Genomic DNA, 26699 nt, shown 5'->3' with positions numbered 1-26699 from the left:
TGCCAGGTTGTCAGAGAGACCTTAGATATTCAAGGATAGTATTGAGGATAATAGGCATTCAAGTTCTCTTCAGTAGGCATTCAAGTTCTCTCCTCTTTATGTGTGTTAGAGAGAGAGAGAGAGAGGGGGGGAGAGTTTGTGTGTGTGTGTGTGTGTGTGTGTGTGTGTGTGTGTGTGTGTGTGTGTGTGTGTGAGAGAGAGAGAGAGAGAGAGAGAGAGAGAGAGAGAGAGCTTGGGTGTAGGTGAGGATTGGCTTTGTTTTTACAATTTAATAAAAGGATAAAAATGGCAGGATTGCTTACCAAAGAACTAATTTAAATACATAATAGAAAAAAACAAAATTTTTTTTTTTTTGGTGTGGGAGGGTATTCTTATTAACTATTTTGCTTGCTTGCTTAGCGTCATTCATTTCATTTTGTATGAATCAGATGATTATTGTTGGCATTCATTTCCCCTGATATCTTCCTAGTTAAAATTCTTTCTAGAAAGACATCAGGTACTTACGGGAGGGACCACGTGAAGTTGTCAACATCCCTAGGTGAAAGTGTCTTTGTTGAATAAAGTGGATTCGAACTTGGCACACTCAGGTTGTTAGTTCATAATATTAACAACTTAGCCACCGTCACCTCCATGATGATGATGATGATGATGCAGTTAGTAAGTGTAGAACAGTTGAGGTAGCAGGGTCAGTTTGCAGAGGATGGCCAAGTAAAACATAGGAGGAAGTGATAAGCAGTTGATGTTTCGGTTGATGCTGTTAATCATCATTCATAGTGATAATTATTGTTGGCATTCATTTCCCCGATATCTTTCTAGTTAGAATTCTTTCTAGATAGATATTGAGTACTTATAGGAGGGACCACATGAAGGTTGACAATGTCCCTAAGTGGAAATGTTTCCGTGAAATGACCTGGATTCGAACTTGGCACGTGAAGGTTGTCAGTTCTTGTTGTTTACCACTTAGCCACCATCACCTTTCTGTGTGTGTGCGTGTGCGTGTGTGTGTGTGTGTGCATATGTATGCTAGTATATGTGTGTGTTAGTGTGTTAGCATGTGTGTGCATGTGTGTGTGCATGCGTGTTATAGTGTGTGTGTGTGTTAGTGTGTGTATGTGCATGTATGTGTGTGTGTGCATGTATGTGTTAGTGTGTGTTAGTGTATCTCAGTGTTTGTGTGTGTATGTGTGTGTGTTAGTGAGTGCATGTATGAGTGTGTTAGTATGTGTATGTTAGTGTGTGTGTGTGTGTGTGTGTTTGTGCTTTTCCCTTTTTTTTTTCATTTTTCTTAAACTTTTTCTTCTAGGGGATGGGACATCCAACCAGATGTCTGACATTTACCCCTATTTTAGTGAGTCCAACCAAGAGATCTTTTCAGGATTCTAGCCGTCCCTTTCAGTGCAATCGTTTGTATTTCACTTGCACTTGGTTCACCGGGTATGCTTGCTATGTACTTTTTAAAGTTCTTTTTCATAAGCCCAGTTGCTCCTATGATGACTGGTATAATTGAAACGTCTTTTAATTTCCAATTTCGTTTCATATCATACATAAGTCCTTGATACTTTGTTATCTTTTCCCTCTCAACTCTGTTAAGCCCTGTATCATTGGGTACACTGACCTCTATTATGTATGTGTGTGCATGTGTGTATATATCTGTGTTTTGGTTTTCTTTTTAATTGACGAGTTAGAACTGGATCGCAACCCCATAAGTAAATTTACCTGAAAAAATTGTAAAGACTCTTTCAATACGAAAACACTAAATGTTTTATGCGTGCTACAAAATAATTTGTCTAAGAAGGACGATGTGTAATGATAAAATGAAAAACAATGATTGTATAATTAAATCTGAATGGGAAAGAGAGATGCATGCGGAACAGGAAACCTTGATGGTATGGCCACGTTGAAGAATGGATTAAAGGCTTTGGGTTAGTAGATGTAGAACAGTTGAGATAGCAGGTTTAGTTCACGTGAGAAGGCCAAAGAAAACATGGGAGGAAGTGATAAAAATGCACTTTGTAGAAAGAGGAATAAATAAAGACCTGACTAGAGTGACGACGATGACGACGACGACGATGATGATGATTGTTGTTATTGCTGTTAAACATCATTCAGGATGATAAGTATTGTTGGCATTCGTTTCCCTAATATCTTTCTAGTTAGAATTCTGTCTATAAAGTCATTGGGTACTTGTTGGAGGGACCATATGAAGGTTGACAACATCCTTAAGTGAAAGTGTTTCTGTGTAATGAACTGGCACACCCAGGTTTTCAGTTTGCATCCTTGACCACTGAGCCATCATCACCTTCCTGCTGGTGGTGGTGGTGGTGATGATGATGGTGATGATGACGATGCAGCAGCAGGAGCAAAATTAACCGTCTGAAAACAAAGTCAATTTTCTACTCTCCATATGAAAACAATTGTTTAATTCCAACATTTATATGGAAGCATAACATCTAATGCATCAGTATAAAAACTCATTGTTTGTACCCGGATGTAAGACATACCCAGTTGTAAGATGAGAGCATTAGAATTTAATATTTACTCTCAGAAATATAATGTAAGTAAAACAAACAGTGTATATATATATATATATATATATATATATATATATATATATATATAGGACGGGTGGGAGTGAGGTGGGGGGGGGTTGTCAGTAGTTGACGTCAAGTGCAGACTTTTAAATGGATTTACGTTTGTGGCTTTACAAATACTTTTAAATTCGATCATTTGAATTCTTTGGACTACTTTTCTCGTCTGGGGTGTTATTTTCACAACGTTTCGGTCGATGTAACCTCCAACATGCACAGAAAATTTTGGACAAATATGGTAAAATAGTCCCAAAAATGGAGTGTTTTTATTAGCCCTAAAAGAGCCCCTGGAGCACACTCAAGAGTTATTGCGAAGTATAGACAAACAAAATTATATAGAAATCAGTTAGTTACAACTTTTCAGAAATTGTTATAAAAATCCAAGGCATCAATTTTTTTTTTATAAGCACAAAAGAGTCAATTTTAGCCATTTTAACCCGAAAGGCACCCCCAGGTGAGTAACCGGAGTTTTCTCGGAAAATCCGTTTTGTTACTTTTTACTCATATCATGTATAATGTTTGTGCAAAATATCAAAATATTCCAATGTGCAGTTATTGAGAAAAGTACGGACAGATGAACGGATGAACGGACGAATGGTCAAGGGTGAATTTACAGGTCTACCTTATCCGGCCTTTATAGAATTCAAAATAGATTTTGTAGTCTAGTGAGGGATATTCTTTTCTCTTCCCTGCAACCTCTTTCCCCACAGGTGAGACGTTGCGAGCCTGTCTCTGCTTTGCCATTATTTTCATGGTAAGTGCTCGTCTGAACTTCAATCTATAGTCCCCCTAACCTGACTTTCGTGAAGAGCACTTGTCTAATTGAAACCACGATCAATAATTTCCCCTAATCTTTGTCTGTGCCTAAACCTAAACGTAGATTCCATGAATAAAGCTTCTTTATTAGAAGTGCACGCCTGTGGAACTTTTCCATTTTTCTGCTTTCGAACTGACTACAATATGGTCGTCTTCAAGTCCAACGTAATGAAGTTCTTGATGACCCATCCCTTTAAGTAATCCAATTTATCAAATTTCCACTACTAACGATTACTACATTGACTACTGTGCACTCATTAACCCTTATCCTCGAGTAGCCTGTTGGCTTTGATAAGTGAAAACTCCTTTGTAAAGAAAAACAAAAAAAGCATCATATACAGTGTAACCCTGATATAAGAGACCTGAATATGAGGCAAACGGATATAAGAGAGATGTTCTCTGGTCCTCAATTAGAGCCTATAACCGGATATAAGAGCCCCGGATATAAGAGAGCTGTAGAGGCAGGAGAAGAAGTCTCTTATATCTCAGTTACATTGTACCTATTTACTATGCCTCCCCACAGGACAGAGTTAGACACCAGGGTCGTTTTTTAATGTGGAGAAAAGGTACAAAAATAAAAATTGTCTCAGTCGTGAAGAATTTCTCCTCCACCGAAAGAGAACAAGAAAATGAAGTGCAGCATCTGAAGAACAGATGGTATTTATTTGCTCCCCCACAGAGCAAATTAGGCACAAGGCCGATTTTTAATGTGAGGAGTGAAGGGGAAATGGGGACCAACTCCCCGGGGAGTAGTGGAGTTGGATAGTGACAATTGGTATGAAGGGTTGCCCCTACATTGACCAAGGTCTTATATGTGGGGTTGCCCCCACATATGGTCTTTGCTTGCAGTATCTGCCGGAACAGATACTACACTTTGATCTTGACCAAAAGGCCAAAATTTCTTAACTTTACCATTGACTTATAAAGCAGCAGTAGCCAGCAGTTACGGCTGCAGCTGTTTTCAAGCAGATGTCCACTTCTTTTGACAACTACCATTCATCCTTTATAACGTCATAATGCTATTGGCAACTATCTTTATGACGTCATCCATTTTCAAGTAAATCTATATATTAATATCATATATTACATTTAACGTACATACGTACATATGTATGTACGTGTGTCAACCATCCAACCAACCATCATCATCGTCGTCATAAGCATTAAGGATTTGTCCATTGTGGACGCATCTTAAATTTAAAAGTTGTACAAGCGGTGAAACGAATGTCTGTCTCTTCTACGTGCTGTGTGTATTGGATTGTTTTTCTTCTTTATTCATGTTAAATTCACTTATTCATACCAACTATCATCATCGTCGGCATGAACGCTCCTTCATGTATATTCTATATGTACTTGTTTGTATATGTGCGTATATGCATATGTATGTACATGCATATATGTATGCGTGTATGTGTGTATGTGCATGTTGGTATGTGTGCATATGTGTGTACTTGTGTATGGATGTTTGCGTGCATCTGTATACATGCATGTATGTGTGCATGCATGTGCTTATTTCATGTGTATATGAGGTGGAGAGGGCTCCCGTAAGCCGTGCAGAAGGCAACCCCTCGAGGTGAAGCAAATCTCTGATTTAAAAAACCATAAAGCAGGAGACCAGTACCCGCATTAAGCTGGTCTGCAGTTTGACTTGTTGCTGGCCATCTTGCTCTTGCTTGTTGCTGGATCTCAACATTTTGAACCGAGAGAGACTTAGCTGTCATACAAAGCTAAAATTCTGTAATATCATCTTTGTATAGATACTCCCTCAGACATTTGTCTATAAAAAATAGTTCTGTGGCGATGGAAAAGTTGTGACACGTGTAGGCCTGAAATGCTGGAAGCATGTAATAATTGCTCTGCCATCATTATATGTATGTATGTATGTATGGATGTATGTTTATATATGTACATGTATATGTATATGTATGCATATCTAAGTGTATATGTATGTGTATATATATGTTTGTGTATGTATGTATGTATATGTATGTGTATATATGTATATATATGTATGTGTATGTATATGTAGGTATATGTATGTGTATGTGTGTATGTATGTATATATGCATATATGTGTACGTATGTCAGGTCGTGTCATATGCTACTGGTAACATGTAACCCATTACTACCTGCCTCATGGTCGGGTTACCGGCGACTAAACTGGTTCCCCCACCAGACTTGTTTGGTGAGGAGGGCGGCTAGTCTCCCTGAAGGATTAAAAACAAGACCTTCCAAAGGGCGAATTAACTCTTTTTCTGGGTCAACGGCCAACTAGCACCGTGTATATTTGTGTGTGTGTATATGTGTATTGGGGTAGAGAGGGCTCCCATTTCTAGGAGAAGCAAATCTCTAATTTAAAAAACCATAAAGCGGAAGACCAGTACCCGCATTAAGCTGGTCTGCAGTTTAATTTGTTGCTAGCTATTTTGCTCTTGCTTGTTGCTGGATCTCAACATTTTGAACCGAGAGAGAGACTTAGCTGTCGTACAAAGCTAAGACTCTGTAACATCATATTTGTATAGATACTCACTCAGACATTTGGAATCATGGATTTTAAATGTCTGAGGGAGGGGCACTCGTCTGACAAGACGTTGCAATCATCATGTGTACGTATATGTATGTGTATATGTATTTGTGTGTATGTATTTGTATATGCGTGTGTATATATGTGGTGTATGTACATGTATATGTGTATGTATACATGTGCGTATGCATGTGTATTTATGTGTATTATAGATTGTGTATGTATGTATATATGCATATAGATATGTATGTGTATGTGTATGTATGTGTATATATGTATGTATGCATGTATGTATATATATGTATGTATACCAATGACCGTCTTCAGTGTCATGTCTGCTTGAGCGTGTGAATTCGCTGGCAAGACTAAAAAAAGTCATCTTCAAGCACATGGACTTTCAGTGACTGAGGGAGTGGCACTCGTCTAACAAGACATTGCAATCATCACGTGTGTCATGGTTAACAGATTTTAAATTATTCGATTGGGAGATCCTATTTATTAGAAAGAAGTATAGAAGGTGATAATATACTACGAACATTAAATTATTAGTTTTCTTTTTTGTTTTGTTTTTCACATAGGCATCACCAAGGCCCAGAGGCCACTCGAGGATAAGGGTTAAAGAGTGCATATTGGACAACATAGTAATCGTTAGTAATGGAAATTCGATAAATTTGTTAACTTAAGTGGAACAGCTCATCAAGAACTTGTTTATGTTGAACTTGAAGACAAACCATATTGTAGTCAACTGGAAAGCAGGCAAACGGAAGACAGTTCCACAGGCGTGCAGTTCTAAGAAACTTTGTTCATGGAATCTACGTTTAGGTTTAGGCACAGATAAAGAGTGGGAAAAATTATTGATAGTGTTTTCAGCTCGACGAGTGTTTCTTGTGAAAGTTTAGTGAGGGAGGAACCATAGATTGGAGTTCAGGCGAGCACTTGACATGAAAATAACGATAAAGCAGAGACACGCTCGCAATATCTCTTCTGTGTGAAAGAGGTTGCAGGGAAGAGAAAAAGGTATCCCCTACTAGACTACGAAGTCTATTTTGAACTTTGTCAAGGCAGGATAAGTCCTTTCTAGCAGCTCCTACCCAGTATATAGATGCACTAATTTAATGTTCATAGTATGTTATCATCTTCTATCCTTCTTTTTAATAAACTAGCATTTCAGCCCGGCGTTGCTCGGGTGTTTGGAGGTGTATTTTGAGCAACAAAAAAAAAAACACAAAAAAAAAAAAAGCGGTCAATTTTTTTAACTTTGACCCCTATTATGATCCCTTAAAATTTATTGTTTTGGGCTCAAATAAAGTTATTAAGTTAGATCCATGTTCAAGGAACCTATATCTAAAATTTCAAGTGTTTAGACCCAAAATTGTCGGAGGAGTTTGGTAGAGTTCCCAAAAGTCAAATCGTTTAACTTTGACCCCTTAACAGCCAAATTTCTGGCCGAAAACCGATTACAAAGATTTTCCCAAATCTCAGTACCCTGTATATCAAATTTCGAGTCTGTAGACTGAAAATTGACAGAGTTATTGCGTAGGGAAATGTATACAGACACACACACACACACAGGCAGACAGACACGTTCACTTTTATAGATATAATAGATATAATCTCGTGATGACCGACCACGCAATGTAAAAAAAAAATTTAATTAAAAAAAAAATGATGTTGCTTTTGGACCGTATGTGAAACTAAAATATACACTCTTTGTCTTCTGGCTAGGATACAAGGGTAGTATCTGTCCCATCTAAAGATGGTATAATGGCGTTTCCATTCATGCTGGGCATCAATTAATACAATGGAAATATGTCACAGACTCCTACAAGGACGGTGGGGCATTAGAATACACCGACTGCCCCCCTGCAGAGGGTAAAAGTCTTTCAATGGGGGTCCTGGATATGACCTTAAACTATATCCAGTGGTGAGGCCCCAGCTTGTGGGCTTTGGGGAGTGTGGAGCCACCCTTTAATTACCATTGCTCCCAGGTCCACTCTGACCCAGAATGGTAGTACCTGTTAGGGTTTCAACTATGGGTTAAATAGAAACCGACTTGATAACAACAAATATATTCTATTAAAAAATTTTTCTTCAAAATCTTTGGATTCGGCATTAAATAACCCGAAAAGGGTTGATATGCCATAAAACAAAAACAACCAACCAAAACAACCAACCTACAAGGAGATAAACCGTACTAACCAGATATATTCTGACACTACATTAACCAGATTACTTAGATAAAATACTTTTATAGTTTTAACAAAAGGGCTACAATAATATTGCCGGGTCTCTATTCATGCTGAACGCCCACAGAATGTTCAGCAGCAATATATTACATATGAAAGATGCGGCTGTGGAAATTCCACAGGTCCTGCTAGTATATATAATTCTATCTAAGTATATTAATTAGGTTATTTATCTCTCTCCCACAGCAGGATGATGCGATACAGGGGTCGAAAAATACCTAGGCATATCTGTCAGCATTCCCTGGTATGAACGCCACAGGTGATTAGCAAGAAATAAACCCCTTCTCGAAGCTTGGGAGGGTGGACCTCTTAGAATTGCACATACCACAGTAAACAGGAAAATGCCATTTTAATAATGGCTTGGACTCCATTGACTCTGGCACCAAGGGAAAAAATTCCCTAGCCGAGATCTTTATTTTAATTGATGACGTCATTCTTTTGTTAGTTTGTCATTTGCAACAGCATAAAGGATCTCATTCCTAATGTTTTTAATCTGTTTTATTAGGTAGCATTGTAGCAGCAGCAGCAGCATATACTAGCAGCTTAAGATTTTGAATATGATTTTTTTCTACTCGGAAGACACCACTTATCAAGGCACGAAGGCCACTCGAGGATAAGGGTTAATGAATATAAAGCGGTAGTGTAGTAATCGTTAATGGTGTAAATTGGGTAGAATTTGATTATTTATGAGAACGGCTCAACAAGAACTTGTTTACATTGGATTTGAAGGCTACCATGTTGTATTCAACCAGGAAACAGACTAGCAGAACAGTGTTCCTCAAGCGGATAGTTCCAGGAAAGAAGCTTTGTTCATGGAATCTGAATTTAGATTTAGGCATAGTTAGAGATTAGGGGAAATCGTATATAGTGGTTGTAGCTAGTCGAGTGTTTTTTGTGAAAATTTGGCAAAGGGGAACGATAGATTGGAGTTCAATCGAGCATTTGTCATGAAAACAATGATAGAGCAGAGACAGGTTTCGAAGCCACTTTTGAACTCTATCAAGGTTGGATAGGGCGCACCGCGCAGCTCCTGTCCAGGCATGCAACAATACTTCATTTTAGGGTGTACCTGGCTCTTATACAGATAAAGGATTGCATTGGCAGTGAGATACCTACTGGAGCAGTAGAGTGATCTAACAATTTTCCAGCAATCTTGGCAACAGTTTTGCTTTATAACACCATTGCTGATTGGTTGCAGTGGTCAACCTTTCTGGCTTGTCCAATCAAAGACCATCACTCAGGTGAGTTGAGCACGTGACTGAGTTACTAAGAGGTTAAAAACACAGCATTTCTCTCTTTTTCTTTCTGACTCTCAGGCTGAAGACATTTCCACGTGGCACAGACCAATCCCCAACTACTCACTTTGGACACAACACAATCTACCCGAGTCTTTGGGCCTGGGGTTGACTAAGACAAGAAGACAAAGAATCCAAACGATAACTTCAACCACACATATATAAACTCTCCTTCTCCCACAGAACTGTTTAATCTCTTTCCCCGTCCATACATGGACACACGCTTCTACTGCTAACTTCAACACCTATCCATGAGCTCTTTCAATGGGTCTGTCTAATTATTAATCAACGTCTCTACACAGGAACTCTTCCCAATACTAACTCTTTTCATACAAGTCATACTAACGAAAGTTAAGCAATAAAGTTTCTATTAAATGTTAGAATGAGACGCTTGTCTTTTATTCTGCAGCATCTTCCTTTTGTGGCATTATAAATACGTTTCATCAAACTCGATGCATGATGTTATATCTTTGAGATGTCATCAATTTGTGATGTCATCCAGGAGACAAACAAACAAGATAACAAATAAAATTCACAGTTTTAGCACAGTTTTTTTTTTTTTTTACAAAAGGAATCACTACTTATCATGGCCCAGAAGCCACTCGAGGATAACGGTTAAAAAGTGTCCAGTAGTCAAAGGGACAATATTATAGTAATCATGTGTATTATCTGCCAGTGTTGAAGCTCTCCTGATGTGGAACATCTTTCCGCAGGTAGCACATGCGAAGCAACAAGGATTGTGTTTTCGTAAGTGTATTTGTTGGGCTACGAACTCTCTCCTATTTCTGATCAGGATCTTCCTTTCATGTAAGCTACTGTGCCCACTCCCTCGGTCACTTGCTTGTGCCTCCCAGTTTGCCAATGCCCATTTCCTTTAGGTGGCGTTTAACTACGTCTTTGTACCAGAGTTTTTGCCGACCTACTATTCTATTGTAATTCTCTAGCTCTCCATAGAGAAGCATTTTTGGGATCCTGTCATCCGGCATTCTTACAATATGACCAGTCCAACGCAGTTGTATGGTTGCAAGCACTGCTTATATGCTACCCATATTTGCTCTGTTTAAGACTTCCACTTTCGTCAGATAATCATTCCACCTTTTTTTTTTTTTTTTTGACACAGTGATCACCACTTATCAAGGCCCGGAAGCCACTCAGGGATAAGGGTTATTGCAAGTACATTACATTAGTGAGGAGATTCGCTGAAGTGTTTACTTAAGGGGGCGGTTCATTAGGAATTTGTTAACATTGGACTTGAAGACACCCAAGTTGTAGTCCAGAGGGGAGCAGGCAGACGGAACAGAGTTCCACAGGCGTGCAGTTCTAAGAAAGAAGCTTTGTTCATGGAATCCGCGTTTTGATTTAGGCACACATATAGAGTGGGGGAAATTTTTCACAGTGGATTAAGCTAGACGGGTATTTTTCGTGAAAGATTGGCGAGGGGGGACCAGAGATTGGAGTTCAGACGAGCATCTGCCATGGAAATAACGATAAAACAAGGACAGGCTCGCAACGTTTCTTCTGTGGGAGAGAGGTTACAGGGTAGAGAAAAGGGCATCCCCCACTAAGCCACGAAGTCTATTTTGTACTCTGTCAAGGCAGGATAGGCTGTTTTTAGCAGCTCCTGATTTTTTTTATTATTCTCCTGAGGTTGCATTGCTGCACTGCCTCTAGCCTTCTAATGTACATATAATAGATAGATAGATAGATAGATAGATAGATACATACATACATACATACATACATCATGATTGCAACGTCTTGTCAGACGAGTGCCACTACCTCAAACACTTAATATCCATGAGCCCAAATGCCTGAGGGAGTATCTATACAAAGATGATGTTGCAGAGTCTTAGCTTTGTACAACAGCTAAATCTCTCTCTCGGTTCAAAATGTTGAGATCCAACAACAAGCAAGAGCAAGATAGCCAGCTACAAGTTAAACTGCAGACCAGCGTAATGCGGGTACTGGTCTCCCACTTTATGGTTTTTTAAATCAGATATTTGTTTCTCCTAGTAAGGTTGCCTTCACCACGGCTTACGGGAGCCCTCTCCACCCCAACACATATATATATATATACACACAAATATACACAGTGCTAATTGGCCGTTGACCCCGAAAAAGGGTTCATTCATACATACATACATACATAGCAACGCTGATGAAGACAATAGTTCAAAGAATAACGATTTAAATATTTTCATTTGTTTTTATATAATTCTATAAATTGTTTAATTTATATTTCTCCAGATCAATAAACTATGTTCATTTGAAGTATAGATTTAAACCACAGCAGGTAGACGAGCATTTATATAATAATATTAAAGATGCAAGCTGTTGATTTTTTTATCTGTATATAACCTAGATGTGTTCATTATGGCTACATACAAAGTTAATATGTACAAATACAGCCAATGAAATGACTACAATCTGATCACATGTCCTCTCTTCAAAACAGAAATGACTGACTTAAAAAAAAATGATTGCTAACATGAAAGCTTTTAATATTGTTCACAAGGCATATTGATAGCTATAGAACTTTTTTTTTTTTACATAGGCATCACCACTTATCAAGGCCCAGAGGCCACTCGAGAATAAGGGCTAAAGAGTGTACAGTAGTCAATTGGACAATATAGTAATCATTAGTAATGGAAATTCTGTAAATTTGTTAACTTAAGTGAAACGGCTCATCAAGAATTTAAAATTGGATTACTTAAAGGGATGGCTCATCAAGAACTTGTTTACGTTGGATTTTAAGACAACAATATTGTAGTCAGCTGGAAAACAGAAGACAATTCCACAGGCGGTTCTAAGAAAGAAGCTTTGTTCATGGAATCTACGTTTAGGCACAGATAAAGAGTGGGGGAAATTATTGACAGTATTTTTTAGCTAGATGAGTGTTTCTCATGAAAGTTTAGCGAGGGGAGACCATAGATTGGAGCTCAGACGAGCACTTGCTATGAAAATAATGATAAAACAGAGACAGCCTCACAACATCTCTTCTGTGAGAAAGAGGTTGCAGGGAAAAGAAAAGGTTATCCCCTACTAGGCTACAAAGTTTATTTTGAACTCTATCAAGGCAGGATAAGTCCTTTTTAGCAGCTCCTGCCCAGATGTGGCAACAGTACTCCATCCTTGGACGTACCTGGCTCTTATATAGGTAGAGAATTGCATCAGCAGTGAGATATATACTGGATTGATAGAAGGATCCCACCATTTTTCCAGCGACCTTGGCAACAGATTATATGTATGTGTTCCATTTCAGATCGGGAGTAAATGTCAAGACCAGAAGCTTGTCAAAACATGAAGTCTCCGCAAGACGAGAGCCATTCATTTCAATTGATGTCAGATGGGGATTAGAGCGTTGAATGCCTACTAGACACTATCCTCGAGTGTCTAAGGTTTCTCTGGGCAGTAGTTTGTCAGGAAAACCTGACATGAGGATACCTTTTTCTACAAGTAAACCCTGACTAAATATTCAACATCACATAGTATTCACGGCCCAAATAAAGTCTCCTCCATATGGTCTAATCTATACTAGTTTTTATGAGGAATGGTGCACCTTCTTCAAATAATGTTACCTCCACCAGACAAAGAGAATTCTTGTCCTGGAATCAAGTAAGACCAAAAAGAACCTCAAAAAAGTATACTATAACTTATTTAAATGGTTTGTTAAGGAGAGGAAACTTATATTCCTAACTTCTTTATCAACTCGAGTATCTAAGGTCTCTCTGTACAGGGGTTTGTCGGGACAACTTAACACGAGGATACTTTTTTACTAAATATTCAAAATCATATAGTATTCATATAGTGTTTTTTTTTTTTTTCCCAAATCACAGACCAGTAGAATAGACTCTATAAGATACCTGACTGAACTCCAATCTCTGGTTTATCCTTGGAAGACATTCACAGCTAGAACTCATCTTCTACGACAATTGAAAAGAACTTACCTTTCTTCCTTCATATGTCTAGCATCAGGTGGAATTTTGCTGAACAGAATTTCTTTCTAAGAACTTTCTATCTGTGAACATATTACCACAGAGCTACCTCCCAGCAGACTACAATATGGTTGGGTCTAAATCAAATGTCAACAAATACTTCTTAGAAATCGTCCCCCCATAAGTAATCAAATTTTGTCTGTTCCATTCAACATTTTCAATCTTCTCATAATGTTCTTCATCATTCAACTGATAATACATCTATTTAAATAATGCATATCTTCGGGTGGCTTTCGGCCTTCATAAATGTGACTCAATAATAAAAACAAAAATACTGCATACTCTTTTAAAGAACCGTAATTATCTATCAGACACTATAAACAATTTCACCCACTCTATATCGGTGTCTAAATCTAAATGCAGATTCCATGAACGAAGTTTCTTTCCTAGAACTGCCCATATGTGGAACACTATTCCACTGGCCTGCTTCCCGGCTGATTACAATATGGTAGCCTTCAAGTCTAATGTAAACAAGTTCTTGCTGAGCCGTCCCTTTAAATAATTCAAATTCTACCCAATCTACACTATTAACGATTATTACACTACCACTATACATTCATTAACCCTTATCCTCGAGTGGCCTTCAGGCTTTGATAAGTGGTGACTTCCTTGTAAAAAAAAAAAAATAGAAAACACTCGTTGGACAGTATCCAAAGCATCTTTCAAGTCCATGTCGGAGCATGCCTCACTTATGGAATAATCTGTGAGGATGTGTGCGATAGTCTGCATGTCGGTGCCACAAGGACACAAGCATCCTGTAACATAGCCCCACTTGTGCAGGGTGTTCCATGTTTTGGCAACCTTCGCTCCAGCCCTGTTGAATGTTACCCACTCTTTCTGGAAGAGTTCATAGCCAACTGGGAGGTCTTCTTTTGCTGCTGAGAGAGTCTTGTTGTTGTTGTCATGTCGGGATATGTAGCAAGCTTTTCTGTGGCATCTGTTGCAGTATGTTGCATATTCGTTGGCATAAATTAATGAAAATAGATATTGAGTTTATATACTTAAAACTGTAGACTTTATTTAAACAAGAAAGAACATTTATACATTTTTTATAGACAATATCTTTTGATGAAAAGTGCATAAAATATATGTGTGCGTGCATACATGCGTGTTGTTGATCTTTGCCACTCAAGTGTGGACTGAAATTAAATATTTTGTTTAAAGTTGTTATCGAGGTAATTCTTGACTGTAGAGTTTGTCTGTTCATGATTTGCTATGTTTGGGCTTACCTCGATAAAGTTGGAATGTATACAAAAGTTCATTGCATTACAGCATTGATTTGTGTGTGTAAGACACACTTGAAGCACATGACACATGTGTCCTAGTCGCATGCTACTCAAGGAAAAAAAAGGAAGGAAATAAAGAAGGAAAAGGAAAAAAAGAGAGAAAAAATTGATATCGCCATCTACCAAAACGAGTGGTCCAAAAGTTTTGTTATCCTCTAACAAAAAGAGTGGTTCAAAAGTCTTCTTATCCCTACCAAAATATTTGGTCCAAAAGTTTGTTACTAAAAAGAGTTGTTCAAAAGTCTGTTATTTCTACCAAACCTCCCCCTTAAGTAAGACACTTTATCAGATCTCCATTACTAATGATTACTACGATATTGTCCCATTGATTACTGTACACGCAATAACCCTTATCCACGAGCGGTCTCTGGGCCTTGATCAGTGGTGACTTATTGTAAAAAAAAAAAAAAAAAAATGATCCAAAAGACTTGTTACCCCTATGAAAAAGAGTGATCCAAAAGTCTTATTACCCCCTACTAACAGAAGTGGTCCAAAAGTCTTTTTACTCCCTACCAACAGAAGTGGTCCAAAAGTCTTTTTACTCCCTACCAACAGAAGTGGTCCAAAAGTCTTTTTACTCCCTACCAACAGAAGTGGTCCAAAAGACCTGTTATCCAGTGCAACAACAATAGAGGAACTGTCAGCAATGCAGAGCGTCATAAACTATCACATATTTGTTGATAATTATAATTGTAAAAGCAACTTGAAAATAAATGCCGCTATCAATTAAGTTTTATTTTTTCAAAAGATACCAAGAGCTACCACTCATCTTTTATAACGTCATCCATTATAGTCTTCTGTTTTTTTTGTTTTTTTTGTCAAGTGGCTGCTAATTTAAGAATTGAGAACACGCTCCCCATCCCAAAATAAACTGTAAAAAAATGAAAAATTTGAAATAGAATATTCCTTCCACCCTCAATTAGATTAAAAGCAGAAAAAAACGAAATTTCGACTATCCCAATTTTTCCATTGCAAACCATTCAGATATCATTTTACATTAATATCGAGAAGTGATCCCCCACCTCAAAATGTAATTTTTTTTTTTTTTTTGTAATTCGTGTTTTGAAGGTAATATTTTCAGACTGTTTACATGTAATTGCAAAAAAAAAAAAAAAAAAATCCATAATCACTCCGAAAATATAAGGAAAAACCTTACCAAAGAAGGTTTACATGTAATAGCAAAAAAAAAAAAAAAAAAGAATTTATAATCACTCCGAAAATATAAGGAAAACCCAAAGAAGGTTTTTCTGAAGGTTAAACTGTAACAGAACGCATATGAACACGTATGAAAATATCATCATCATCAGCCGAAAAGATAGATTGTTGCAGAGGGAAGCAATCGGTTATTAAACCAGTTGACCATACAACTTATTTTTTGCCATTCCTTTGGATCTAGGGCAAGTTGGTTGATGGACGCCCAACTGTTGATAGCTGTCCAACCAAAAACTTTTTCTTTTTACCTTCTCCCTGGCTTTCCTTTTCTTTTGCCTTCTGACATACCCTCAAAGCATAACTTTGACAAACCAGAGGTTGGTCGTTTGATATGGCCAAAAAGTTTAAGGGTTTTACTTTTGATTTTATCAAATGGAGGGGACAGGAAAGTATTTTGATGGAGAGTGGCTATTTTGTTTTTTCGATCAGGCGATTGTCCCGTAACGAAACGCATTACGTGATTTTGAAACACCTCAATGCGATTGGCTAGTTGTTACAATCAAGACCATATAAAAGTACTGGGAAGACAAATTAAATAAACATTTACTTTAATAGTTATCAGTACCCTTTCTTATTTTAGGATGGTGCTGTGTTTTTGGAGTAATAGCATAAGTAAACGAAAATCAGACAGTCTTTAAATGAAGAAGTACCAAGTTAGTAATCGATTTTGTGTTAGTAATTATGTGTTGGTTTTGTTTTTATGTAAAAAATTACATTAGCAAAAAATTATACGTTTTTCTAGTTCTTTTCAGGGTGCTTGTTATGATAGAGTCGGTAGATTAATTTAAAAAAAATGTTTTTAAGCAAAAGAAAAAACAAACAAACAAAAACAATTTATATACTTAATTGTCATGTCAAAAATAGTAATATATCCCAAAATTATGAAAATTCATCAAATAGAAAGTTATTTATAGTTAAAAGTTATATTTACGGGAAATTGGGTAAAATTGGCATTTTTATTGGATGTTTTCAATAGACTATAATTAAATACGTTGGTATTATGTGTATTTGGTAAAGTAAGACGTCTCCACACTGCTGGTTTTCTTCTACCAAATAAATATGTCCAGAAAAAAAAAACGTTTAATAAAATGTATCCATATGAAATGGAAGAGAAAAGAAAAATTAAATGAAGAAAAAATATTTGTCCAAACTCCTGCTTTCCCATGACTAAATTCAACTGAAATTTTCCACCGTTCGTTCTCTCTCTCTCTCTCTGCTGTCGAACCAAGAACTGCCGTTGTGCTTTCAACTCGTCCTTTTCATAACAGTTTCTGTTATGTTATCAAATCAAATCAATGCCACATGTATATAACCGAGCTTTCTACAAATGAAGATTTTTTCTTTCTTTTTTTCCCTCATTCCGCCATCCGACAGGAGAGACGCACACCTGTTTGTGTAAGTCACATTATTCCTTTCATCACGTAATCAATTTAATTACATTTTAAACCACACGCCCCCATGATTATTAAAGATCATTTTACATTAAATAATCCTGTGTCCGGAGAGGCACATTGCGTTCTCTCTGTGGTCTTTGCATCGGTACCAGTTCACCTTCATTACTCTGGCTCAGCACCGACATCCTCATCATCTACCTGGACCACCCGCCTTAAGTCTAAAATATGTTGTGGCATTCCATCGACACTCAAGTTGTTAGGGGATTGCACTCCCTTCAATTTTCACTTATTGTACATTTCTCTCCATCGAAACTTGCTTCAAAGACTTTATCCTCAATTTTGCAAGCATTCCGCTGATGAGCAGCTGCAACACGATGTGCATCTCCAAACTTCACCTCAGCTTTCTTTATCGTTACACCTCCCATCTCATTGATTACGTCTATTTCAATTATGACGACGATCCTTTCAATGATGTGATTCATCAAGATCGCCTCCCACTTTTACTTGTACTCCACATACTTTTATCTCCACTTGCCTGATCCCTTTACATTCCATGTCCCTCCCATCAATTGTTTTCACTGCGTCACTCCTACCATATCCACTCATGAGTTTTGAGTCGATTAAAGTGGTGGTGCGACTAGTATCAACAAAAGCGGTCATTACTAAATCATTCACCAACACTTCTAATATAGAAAGAGGCCTGTATTGCGCCCTCATTCTATTGTTGGGGCAGCTTGTGGTGCAGAAGCCCCCCCCCTCTTGCCCGTTTCTGAATCTGAGGCCAAACTTTCCACACTCGTACCATGTTACTCTGGCTCGAGGTATCTCTGTGCAATCTTTTTCCAGGTGTGATCCTTGACATCTAAAGCACTTAAGGCTTGATGATTCTTTTTGAGCCTTATTTCTCAGTGTATTACTTTGTGCACCCGCTGCCAATGTCCCAGTCTCTCAAACACTTTTGCTGACTAAAAGCCATGCAGTTGGCATCAGCTTGTTGATGTCATTCTCTCTACGTGAGGTAGCTGTTGTAGTGCCATAGATACGTCTGGAAATCCTGTTAAAAAAGTCCAGCCAATCTTTTGATTATATTGGCGTAAACATTAACTGATTCACCTGTCCACTTGAATTGTTGTAGCGTTTCGTAGACTTCAAAAGGACCTTCAGTGAATGCAGCCACTAGTCTCAGTTCTATCTGTTTTGCATTTTCTTGTTCTTCATTCATCTCAAGATGGAGAGCGAGCACATCTCCATGTAGAAAAAGTGGAATAAAACTGGCAAGGTTTGACATGTGTTGGTGCTTAGCTACCAATTTTACTGTTTTTATCCATCCGACGACATCACCCTCCCCACTAAAAGGTGGTATCACATCTTTGCCCAATCTCAACATCCTGGATTCCATGATCTGTTCTCCGCCGAAATACCTTGTAATTAAATACATTGGTATTATGTGTATTTGGTAAAGTAAGACGTCTTCACACTGCTGGTTTTCTTCTACCAAATAAATATGTTCAGAAAGAAAACCAACGTTCAATAAAATCTATCCATATGAAATGGAAGAGAAAAGAAAAATTAAATGAAGAAAAATTTTTTGTTTAAACTCCTGCTTTCCCACGACTAAATTCAACTGAAACTTTCCACTAACCATCCTTGCTCTCTGCTGTCGAACTAAGGATTGCTGTTGTGCTTTCAACTCGTCCTTTTCATAACAGTTTCTGTCCTCTTATGCAAATCAATGCCACATGTATATAACCAAGCCTTCTACAAATGAAGACTTTTTCTTTCTCTGTCCCTCCCTCATTCTGACAGGAGAGAGGCCCACCTGTTTTGTTTAATTTACTTTATTCCTTTCACCATCAGTTAATTTAATTACATTTTAGACCACATGGACGATAAAGAGTTTACACACAGGGGATATAATTTAGAATGCATACTTTAAATTATATGCGATAGACTTTATTTTATTAAAAACAGTGCCCGCTTACATCTGGCTACCTGCTCTGGCACCCCACTGATGTCTAGCTATCTGCAACACTGCCCACTGACTTTCAGCTACCAGTTCTTACCTTAAAGACCAAAGAATCTTAAGTTTGTGAGGCACATATTCTTGTTCCAACTAATCCGTAATCCATTGCCATACATTTTACCCCTTTTCTTGGTAAAAAAATTAAACACAATACATGTCATCTTTAGCCAATCATCTGTGTTTGTCATTCTTCTTTGCTATTGCCTTTATGTCTTTTGCCTTGTGTCTACCTTTATTAGTAGTAAGGTTGATGGACACCTTCACACCGCCTCTCAGCCCTCTGCAACAAGTGGTGACCCTGACATGATTTTTTGGACACAGGCAAACGGCTAACAGAGAAAAATAGCCTGGGTGCCTGGCACTGACCGAGTGTTTGGAGGTGTGTGTTGAGCAAAAAAAAAAAAAAAGTGGTAGTAGGCAGGTAGGCTTGAACCCGTAACGCGAAGGTGGAAAAGAAAGTGAAAGAAAATCTGACGTCTTACCCCTACTCCATGATGCGACTGGAAGTTCAGAACGTTAAAATTAGTAAAATCAATCCAATCGATACGATGATTTGCAAAAATGGCTTGCAAAAAAGCGATCCCCCCTTCTAGAAAACTGCCGAGTTGAGAGTGAAGGAATTAATGTTTTTGGCCAATTTTTCATTATTTGTCGTCCTAGATGTCGAGCTTCAAAATGATACCAATCTCATGAAAATCCGTCGTGTCTGTTGAAAGTTTTAGGCAGATGTACAAACATACATACACACATTTAAACAAACAGATGAGATTTATATTATAGATGGCAGAAAAAAAATCAACAAACCAGAAATTAACATATCACCCAGCCCCCCCCCCCCCCCCCCAGCCATCTGGTACAACTACCTCTGTATAATGCAATCAATATTAGGAGTTGGTTCATTCAACTCCAGACAATATTTTCAGCCAGGAAAGTCACATGAGAGGACACAAAATATGCCTCAATCATACAGGCCCTATAAGCATCGATCATGGAAGAAGTGGAAGACACTCTTCTCAACACTCCAGACCATCTCCCATACACTCACCTCAAAGAAGCTATCGTTAAGCGAACAGGACATTCAGATGAAGACCTCATCAGAGACCTATTCTCTAATGTGTCTCCAGGTGATAGAACCCCATCTCAGCTCCTGCACCTGTTGAAAAGGCGCCTTGAGAACAACACTATAGCAGAATCAATCCTCCGAAGAATATGGTGGATCATTTACCACGGAACACAACCCAAGTCCTTGCCCTGGTATCAATAGATATGCCCCTTGATGTTGTGGCTGATTCAGCTGACAAGATTCATTCTCATGCCCAGCAAAGAGTCCACCAAGTTGAAAATCAAATCAGGAAACCCCACAAGACTATATATTGTACCCAATATATAATAGTGATTTCAAAAACTAAAAATATATGTATATGACTTTGGTGCCATCAATTAGAATTGCACCTACTCTTGATTTTATATGCCTGGATTTACTGCTTGTGCGGTGATAATGGCTGGAATTTAAGTTTAAAATGAAAAAGTCAAGTATCAGGGTGCAATTGTGGTTTAAACAGAAGCATTCATTTTGAACGTGCGCCCGTCATATCAAAGAACCTACTGTTGATTTTATATTATCGGATCTTTTGGTTTGTGTGGTAATAAAACTTTTCAAATGCACTTGTGATGTTAGGCTGTGTAAGGTGTTAACTTTGGTCAAAATCGTCTGTTCCTTTTTTCATCGGATTATTTTGATTATCGATACTTATCAAAGATATTCTGATACAAAACCTACCTAAGAACACTGCCAGGCACATAAAGTATCTTTGTGTGAAATTTCATAAACTTGGTCCAGGCGTTTTCGAGTGCATAGGGAACAAATTCACATACACACAGACAAAGTTCCTTTTATATAATAATAGAGTAGATCAAAGATATATATATATATATATATATATATATATATATATATAACTACTTCATTTACTCACATAAACCTAATATACGAAAGTATAGATTTATGCGTAAACTTTAAGTATTTACTTCAAAAGTGCTCAATACGTAGGTAGAGCTAGTTAGTAATTTATAAAATATATATGGCGATTAAGCTGAATATTCTGCGTTTCATCCACTATAGGATTCGTCAGGCTTATGCGCCTAAGCCTGACGAATCCTATAGTCATAAGCCTGATGAATCCTATAGTGGATGAAACGCAGAATATTCAGTGTAGCTTAATCGCCATATATATATATATATATATATATATATATATATATATATATATATATATAAATATTTTGCAAGGATGAGATATAGGTAAAATGTTTTCGCTTGTTTTCTTTTTCTTATAAGGGAAATGGTTTCCATAATGTTTTAATTGTTAAAGTGTTTTTTATTCAATAAGTCTGAAGAAAGGCTGTTCTTGTGAAAATTTTCAAATGACATAATGTTTGGATTTGTCCGAATAGTCTTGTAACAATTTTAACTAATGATGAAATACACTATTTGTTGCTATCAACCCATTCTTTGATGTCTTGGTTTTTGTTAAAACAATATAAGAATGCTCAATTATGAAATATGATAATTTTGTAGCTTACAGTTTAAGTCATCTCTTTTTGGCTTAAAATTTATTGGTATATGAACGATTACTGAATTTTCAATTATATAAACCCAGTAAAATTCAGAATACTATAAATAAGACTATATATATATATATATATATATATATATATATATATATATATATATATATATATATACCCGTTCACATACACTTTTCACGATAAAGCTAGAACCCAGAATTAGATAGAATCGAGCAATTGCATCGACAATGGACAACGCCAGACCCAAAGTGGTTTTTGATATACTGCATCTCATCAGTGACGTGCTCCGACATATGCGCGAACCCAGGTCGTCGCATGCATGAAATGGGCAATACTGACAACCTAACCATATGGGCCACGGCGCAATCTATTGGCTATGCCTCGATTTTTAAATTCTTATATTTTTTTTTATCCAGTTCTACATTCTACGATGTCACAAGCAACGCGTCCTATACAACTAAGATAGTTACTGCTGGTATGCAGGCGGTAGATATCACATCTACAAACATTAACTGAAATTAGCCGACTCCCCAAACACGATTTCGGAACAACCTTATTTCTGGGTTCTAGCTTTATCGTGAAAAGTGTATGTGAACGGGTATTTATATATCTATCTACAATCTCCTCTTAATGTCTAATATATATATATATAGAGGAGATGATGGAAATTAGGTATCTGTCTGTTTGAAACCAGAACAATACAATAACTTTTATATCAGAAGTCTTTTATTTCATTTACTTTTTTTTTTTTTTTTTTTTACACGGTGGTCACCACTTATCAAGGGCCGGAAGTCACTCAGGGATAAGGGTTATTGCAAGTACAGTACGTTAGTGTGGAGATTTAATGAAGTGTTTACTTAAGGGGGCAGTTCATTAGGAATTTGTTTACATTGGACTTGAAGACATCCAGGTTGTAGTCAGGTGGGAAGCAGGCAGACGGAACAGAGTTCCACAGGCGTGCAGTTCTAAGAAAGAAGCTTTGTTCATGGAATCTACGTTTTGATTTAGGCAGAGATAAAGAGTGGGGGAAATTTTTATACTATTACTATCTTTTAATGCTCAATCTGGCAGAGTCTAAATATCGACCAATGCCTCTGTTTAGTCTTGAAAGACAAAGGATACCCCTGGAGGGGAAGCTGAGTGTATAATTATGAGGCAAGGGTTTCGCAATTACCAACCACACCTTTCCTGAATCGGCATTGCTTGAGTCCGATGGCAAGGAGAAGTCCAGGATGACTGGAAACAATGGAATACAACAAATATACACACATCCTTGCAAAGTATTTATATATATATATATATATTTGATCTACTCTACTATTATATAAAAGGAACTTTGTCTGTGTGTATCTGTTTTGTGTTCATGATACCAATAAGTTCTAAAATGCTGCAAAGATATTTTAAGTAGGTTAGTCCATAGAGTGAATGCGGTATTTTGGTTACTGCAAGGATGAATGTTATGGTTAAGCGGAGAGCACATATAGCATCTGGAAGTCCCAAATGGTCACCCATTTAGTCTTGATCAGGTTCAACATTGCTTAACTTCAGTGATCCAACAGGAACCAGTGTGTCAACGTGATTATGCCGCACATAGAGTCTAAATAGGGTTTATTCATACCAATTAGACCAGCAGAGATAATATTTCTGCATCTGTTGGGCTCAGGCATCCTTCTGTGCAGTTCTAGGCAGTCCACTCTCCTCGGCTTCACCTCCTCTCTTTGAACGTATGATGGCACCCTTCTGTCTAAAAGACAATGGCATTCTGCATCTAGTCTAGTGCACTGCAGCATCTGCTGTGGCTATAAAGATGAAGTTGAAGTTGCCTTTCCAGATGCAGGCCTGGTCGGTTGATAAGGAGACCTAGGTTTGCCCAGTTACCAGAGTCCCCCTCTCAGCGTTATAGACAAAGTCTGATGGAAAGGCAAACCAATACAGTCAGAGCCAGCACAGCTGCAGGAGTTACCGGAAAGGTATTGCAGCATTTTATCATCCACCTATCGGGATACCAAACCGGATTTTTTTGTCAGGGTTTAATCTGAGAAGGGTTTAGTTTATTGCTAATCACCTGAAGCTGAAGAATGCTGATGGGTCTGTGCAGGCATTTTTGTATGGCTAGAGTGCATACACACCCTGTTCACTGTTTTTTCATCCCCCATCTTCTAACCTCGTGTCACATCTTGTGGTAGAAGGAAGGCGAATACCTATTATACGATTTGAAACTAATGTACTATCTTTCAATGCTCAATTCAAAAGAGGGATAGTGTAGTATCTGTTTTGTTGTCATGATACCATCTCCCAGGCATTACTTCATCTTTCTTTGATGCAGATAGAGGGCTTAATGTTGTATCTGTTCTATACTCATGATACCATCCTCCCAGGAATTACCTTCTCCTCTTCCTTTAGAAGGGAAGAGGTAATGTACTATCTGTTCTCTTGCGATGAGACTATCCTCCCATCTTATTTTTTTGGTTTCGCGGCAGTATCATAGACTTTTTAAGATTTATATTTATTTATTCTGTTGCCATGATAACATCCTCCCAGGAATTACCTCCTTTTAGTGGTTGGGTGCGGAGTATTTTACTCAACTCCTCTCCAGATTAGACACATGTGGTTTTTAAAAACCAGCACACTAGGATAAGTGCAATCTGGCATATAAAAAGTACCTGAGTAGCCCTATCAGCATTCCTTGGAGTGGCGCTTCAGGCGATTAACAATAAGCTAAGTCCTTCTTGGAGAGAAAACACAGCTTGGGAAGGTGGACCACCTCAGACGGAATGAAATCATGCCTTAACCCAACAGCAAAAAAAAAAAAAAAAAAATCATTGTCAGACTTATTTTCAAGAACGTATCATCGACTTGTATGAACATCTATTCAAGCTGTGTCTGATAGTATCTGTTTTGTGTTCATGATAAAAATAAGTTCTAAAATGCTGCAAAGATATTTTAAGTAGGTTAGTCCATAGAGTGAATGCGGTATTTTGGTTACTGCAATGAATGTGATGGTTAATTGAACATGTAAGATATAGTACTATCAGTATACATATGTTAAGAAGTGAAAGACCCCCTCCCCTCAAAAAAATAAAGAAATTAATGATTTTGTACCTAATTCTATTTGGTTATAATAAATAGTATTCCTTGATAGGTATCTCTCAGGTAGGCGGCAATACCTACCTTCCTCTCTTACAAGAGGGTAACCCCTCACCTCATATGAAAGAAGAAGGTAATACCTTGGATGATGGGCTCTTGATAAAAATTAGTAAATGTTTACTTTAGAGTTCTAAACTCCATATTTTTGAAAAAAACAAAAATACAATATAGCAACGTTAACATTAATTTAGTAAAAGTCTATGATACCGTCGCGAAAACAAATACCGAATCGGTATAATTATACCAAAGTCGCACTCATCCTAGGTGGGTTGAACCAGTTTCCTCCAAGGGAGGAAGTCCCATGGGAATATTCACAAGCGATCTCCAGTCGTTTGTATATACGCGTTAGAGGAGATGACGATGTTAAGTTTTTGTCCTCTTACATACAGCACTTGATATTCCAAAATGATTACCTATGTGGTACAGATCAGGTTCAACGTTCTTTAACTGCGGTGATCTAATTGTATGGCACTCACTTCTGTTTTCCTGCTTTCCAACTGACTACAATGTGGTTGTCTTCAAGTCCAACATAAACAAGTTCTTGATGAGCCGTTTCCTTAAGTAATCCAATTTACCCAATTCCCACTACTAATGATGATTACTACGACATTTGACTACTGTACGCTCATTAACTCCTTATCCTCGAGTGGCCTCTGGGCCTTGATAAGTGGTGACTCCTTTGTAAAAACAAAAACAAAAAAAAACCAAAAAAACAAAACTGATAAACGTTAGGATCAATTGTTCACAAATTGTATTAAGTCTTTTACTCAATATTAAATAATTATATAGTAAGTGATTATATGATTAAATAATATGTTACTTTATATGGAAAAGAAAACCCGAACGATGTTGTATCTGAAATCGTTCATGAGAAGACAAAGCAAGAAACTTTAAATAAAAAGATTTTGTTCCTGTCCAGAATTTCCCTGTATCAAACAAAAAAGAAAAAAGAAAAAGAAAGAAAAATCTGTACGATGTATGCACCTGCACCAGTGCAGTGCACCACGCACCAGTGATGAAACTAAAATATCACACTTCAAAAATCACGCAAAAATGATCAAGCAGTTTTATTTTTGAATAAGAAAATCAAATTTTATGAATAACAGAGCAGTGGCTACCTCGTTCGCCCTGGTGCCCTTCTGATACATAGAATGGGGGGGGGGGTTCGTTTGTTTTATTGTGTTTTTTTTTTTTTAATTTAATTTTATTTATTAAATACTATTAATCCAACCACTAACCCTAAGGCCAGATTGGCATATAGCCAACCTGAGCTTAGGGTTAGTTGTTGGATTAACGAATGGCACCAACCACTTGTACCGATTCCACACCTAGTCACGTGGCGACGTAATAGACTTTTAATATATCGTTAACGTCGCTCAATATTTTTTTTTTTTTTTTTTTTTTCTCAATATTGGATTCTGAAGCGTAAAGTATACATTTTCTCTTTTTCCAAAAAAGACCCGTGACGTCATGGATAAAATATTTGAGAAAATTCAGATGCAAGTTACACTCTTCTGGAGGTTGAAGGTTCAATCCTCAGTGCAGGTGACACTATTTTTTTTTTTTTTTTTTACAATAAGGAGT

The 26699-nt window shown here is 37.5% G+C and overlaps 1 protein-coding gene and 1 long non-coding RNA gene across 2 annotated transcripts in view; both read right to left on the bottom strand.

The window, feature by feature from the left end:
- LOC145247491 (uncharacterized) overlaps nt 1-26699 on the bottom strand; it is a 534006-nt gene that overhangs the window by 293705 nt on the left and 213602 nt on the right. The window lies entirely within an intron of this gene.
- LOC145247485 (EF-hand domain-containing family member B-like) overlaps nt 1-26699 on the bottom strand; it is a 185265-nt gene that overhangs the window by 157932 nt on the left and 634 nt on the right. The gene's annotated exons all lie outside the window — the stretch shown is intronic.

This window comes from Euprymna scolopes, chromosome 25 (genome assembly GCF_053919585.1).
Source record: "Euprymna scolopes isolate OS-2025 chromosome 25, ASM5391958v1, whole genome shotgun sequence".
NCBI classification, from domain to species: domain Eukaryota; kingdom Metazoa; phylum Mollusca; class Cephalopoda; order Sepiida; family Sepiolidae; genus Euprymna; species Euprymna scolopes.
The sequence above is the reverse complement of the archived record's forward strand: the minus strand, read 5'-3'. Positions and strand labels throughout refer to the sequence as shown.